At 39.6% G+C, this 4,564-nt stretch overlaps 1 pseudogene across 1 annotated transcript; it reads right to left on the minus strand.

The window, feature by feature from the left end:
• Positions 1–1,844: 1,844 nt before the first annotated feature.
• LOC105534130 lies at positions 1,845–2,596 on the minus strand (annotated as a pseudogene). The gene has a single exon (XR_001005218.1). The product of XR_001005218.1 is annotated as a eukaryotic translation initiation factor 3 subunit J-like (transcript).
• Positions 2,597–4,564: the final 1,968 nt, after the last annotated feature.

A 4,564-nucleotide genomic window follows, 5' to 3' on the forward strand; every position in this document is an offset into this window, starting at 1 on the left:
AGGCCTGAGGTGGAATCAAGCCTGGCTGGCCAGGAGAACTGAATGAGGACAATGGTGTCTGGGGTGGTGAGAGAGAAAAGGGACGAGATTAAGTTGAAAGTCTAGGCAGGGGATCTGAATTCTTATCACAGCTCTGCTACTAGCAAGCTGTTTGGCTTTAAATAAAGATTTTAAACTCTTGAGGTCTCTCAGTTTTGCCATCTGAAAAATGAGGGGAAGGGGTTACCCTTGATCATTGTTAAGGTCCTTTCAACTCTGACTGTAATATAGACCAAAAGCACCATTACTCTTCCTATGATGACAATACTGTAGTCAAATATGACTCTCTTACAGATTGTCCAGTCTTATTTGTAAGTGTCTATATTGATCTTTAGGAAAGAGTTACCTGTAAAATCAATCAGTCCCCACAATGTAAAATCCTTCATTCTGCTTATTTCGAAGTATCTTTTGGATTAGTTATGGCCAAAAGATCAGCTGGCCATAGAGAGTTTTTGGTTCCTGGTGGCAAAATACTAGCAGCTCACAGATGGTCCCAGGAACCTAGTTTTTAAAGTTTATTTTAATCGTTCTGTATTGCGTCTTGACCTTTTTTCAAGCAACTAAAGAGCATGTATGAAGTCATACAACTGAGTCTGGAAAACTTTAAGAAACTTTCTATTTTGTTTGATAGCATCAACTTGCAGAGTAGGTTATTCTGAATAGTCAAAATGAGTGTTAAAATGCTGTTTGTAAATCATTATCATCTTTTTTTAAGTCCTCATGATAGTGATTTTATTAAATTAGTTGCTTTATAAAACATTGCAGATGTCGCAATTGTTAACATAACAATTTACCAAACTGCAGTTAACTGGTGCAGTTTACTGAGCATGTTTATAAAGGGAAGGAAATGCCAAAACCCTGGTAAAGTTGTTCCACTGTGGCCTAAGAGAACAATGATTGGTTTTTCAGACACTTAAATTGGCAAATAAAAACAGGTAAAGAGTTTCCCTCCCCCAGCTGAAGCACTTCATCAGTAGAAATAGCCTGATAAATTACTTTGCATTCAAGAGATTCCACAACATGTAATGCAATAATGGAGAAATTTACCTCCTTTAGCTTCAAAGTTGGAGGGTTTTGGTCATTTTAATTTTATATCAAACTACTGCTGCAGTTTGATATAAAAACTATAGAGTGAAGATATCAACCACAGTATCTTCACTCTGAGATAAGCAGTCTTCTTCACAAAGTATTTGTAATATCATCATGTTCAATTTTAAGACAAAGCAATTTTAATACTAGGTGCACACCACATGCCCTGGCTGCAAAATGGTATTCTTGACAAGTTATGGAGCAGTTCAAGGAGGTATGGTTAAGGCTGTATTACTGAATGATACCGGTAAATACTATACAATTTTTTTGTCATGTTGCAATCTTTTGTTTCCAATTCCGTGACTGCTGCTATGAAATCAGAGAGCAACAATGACAATATTATTAGGTTTGTTTTGAACTATGATTTAGTAGCAACTGAAGTTCCCAATTTTAACCCCTTGGCAGCAAGATCCAAGTTCCCTCATTTGCACATTAGCACCTAAGGGTTGAGGGGCTAAATAACCAACACAAAAGATACAACTGAACTTCCAATTGTAGCATTTGGCAGAACTGAAAGGAAAGGAAGTTGTACTACATGTTCAAGGGATTGTGCGCAACATAAAGATGACACCAGGACGGGAGGCTAAGGCAGAGAATTGCTTGAACCCGGGAGGCAGAGGTTGCAGTGAGCCTAGATGACGCGGCTGCACTCCAGCCTGGGAGACAGAGCGAGACTCCGTCTCAAAAACAAAAACAAAACAAAACAAAACAAAATGACACCAGGAAAAGATAAAATGTCACATGAAGTCTTCATAGTCTTGTACATATCCTCCATCATAACCACCATAATCTGCCAGATCATCTTTCCTGGTGGCTTTTATCCCCCTCCAGGAACCACATCTTTCTTCTTTTTGGTTTTGCTTTGTTTTCAGTGAATTGGTCATCTTTTTCAAGTCATCAGTTTCCAATGAAATACACACATCTCGAACTAAGATTTCCAAAAAGAAAGGCATCATATAGTGACCTTTCATATTGTGTAATTCTATCTTTTAGTAACTTTCCAAACTCTGTAAAATCATCTCTTGAAGATGGGCTCATAGCATCTATTCCATAAACTGTATTATTAACACCAAGAGTTTCCTTTGCTAATTAGAGGTCTGACTCTTCCTGTAACTTATTTAGCCCCAGTTTATCTGCTAATTGTTCTTCTGGTGTTAGCACTTTAGGTTCTTCAGGTTCTTCTAACCTCTTTTTAATTTCTTCTGGCCTTTTCTTCTGTTGCCGTTCTTTCTCTTTTATCTTCTCTGCTGTTTTTCTCTTTTCTGAACTTTTAACCTCTGGTTTTACTTCTGCTGCTTCTTTTTTTACGTCATCATTGTTATCAGTTATCCTTGACGTCCTCGTCCTAGTCCTCGCCTTCCTAGCGGTCCCCACCGGCAGTGCCGCCGCCCCACACCTTCTGCACTGGGTCTTCCACGGAGAATGCGTCTGCCTCTCAGGAGTCGGAGTCTCCCGCCGCCGCCGCCATCTTGAGCCGGGTGTGAGAGTGTATGAGCCGGAGAGCTAGCGAGGAGTTAGCGTGGAGAAGGTGAGTCACTGGGTTTGCTCGATCTTTATCATCTTAAATGTTCAAGCAGGTCTGACTGTAGTGCACGCCTCTTCTCTAGGGATTTAATATGCAGTAGTTGACCACCAGAGGAAATGTACATTTAGGATAATGACAATTATCCACCATGGTCAACAGTGACATAGATAAAGTCACCCAGCGTGAGAACTGAGTGAAATTCTAAGCCATCAGGTCAAGAAGGTAGGTACTTATTCTGAAATGGCTTTAGTATAACAGATTTGCACTAAAACTGTTCTGGTCAAATGAGTAACTAACTCTCCTGCTTTGTTTTTTACACACTTACAGCTTCTTGGGTAGACCATTCCAGAACTTAAAAAACAATCTTCCAGTTCTTTCTTATTTCTAACCTAAGTCCTTTACATTGCCTTCTAGGTTATTTCCTCTATTTCTGTCATATATGGAGAAGGGTAAACTGGTGGTTACCCTCAGCACATTACACTTTTTGGTATGGTTTGGCTCTATACTCCCACCCAAATCTCATGTAGAGTTGTAATCCCCAGTGTTGGAGGTGGGGTGTGGTGGGAAGTGATTGGATTATGGGAATGGTTTCCAGTGGTTTACCACCATCCCCTTGGTGCTGGCTCATGATAGAGTTTTCAGGAGATCTGGTTGTTTAAAAGTGTGTAGCACCTCCCACTTCACTTTCTTCCTCCTTCTCTGGCCATGTAAGACGTGCCTGCTTCCCCTTCACCTTCTGCCATGATTGTAAGTTTCCTGAGGCCTCCCCAGCCATGCTTCCTGTACAACCTGTGGAACTGTGAGTGAATTAAACCTCTTACCTTTATAAACTACCTAGTCTCAGGTAGTTCTTCAAAACAATGAGAGAATGGACTGCTACACTTTTAAAACAAATACTAATCTAGGTTCTTTACAGATTACCATTTAATTCTCAGAATTCCATCAGATAGATAACTCTTTCAATTCCACTTTATGGGTGGGACAGCTGAGGCACAGAAGCTAAACACCAGCTAGTGAGAGACACAGCTGGGATCTGAGCCCATGCCCCCGGCTCCAAGATCTGTGCTTCAGTCACTGCACCATTTTGCCCCTCACATAAGCAAATTCTCCATCTGGGTTGCTATTCACAAATCTATCTCTTTTTTTGTTTGTTTGTTTAAGTGATTCATGAAGAGACACCAAAAACCTTTTTCTGTTTTCTTTCATTATTTTATAAGTAAATGTAATTCTTTTCCTTCTTCCTGAAAATGAAAACCTACAACCAATGCTTTATCTGAAAAAGCCTTTGACAGGTTACTGCAGAAAGGGTCTTTAGTTTATTCATGCTGCCCTCATTAATAGAGAAAAAGTCTTGCTGGGGCAAATTAAGTCAGTGTGTTCCCCACTCACCATGTAATTATTTTAAAAAGCACAATCCAGCACCAGAATTAAAGCAGGAATTCTACCCATCCGTTGTGAGAGCACAAGAGGTCACGAGATGAACCACATAGCTAAGACTGGTGACGTGGACTGGAGAACCCAGGAGATAATGTTATTCAAGTTTATGTGGAGGCTTTCGTGGCACTCTGGTTTTTCTGCATCAGGAAAACAACTGCTGTAGGCAGAGAGTTGGTAGCTCCATATCTATCTACTTACCTATGTATCTGCGTATTCGTCTATGCACATATATGTACCACACACACCTACACAATTTCTTTTCGTTTTCCTTATCTTAACCACTAAAATACTAAGTTTTTTTGTGTACCCTTTCAAGTCTTCATCACAGATAGCAAAGAAAAGCCTGCCCTTCTTATTGTCCACTTCCCAAGCAAATTCCCTAAAACAAACCGGAAACATAAAATAGAGGATGCACATAACTAAAATATATAAAATATATACCACATAGGTATAAATAAAAAATTACATATACTT

This window comes from Mandrillus leucophaeus, unplaced genomic scaffold (genome assembly GCF_000951045.1).
Source record: "Mandrillus leucophaeus isolate KB7577 unplaced genomic scaffold, Mleu.le_1.0 Scaffold130, whole genome shotgun sequence".
Lineage (NCBI taxonomy): Eukaryota > Metazoa > Chordata > Mammalia > Primates > Cercopithecidae > Mandrillus > Mandrillus leucophaeus.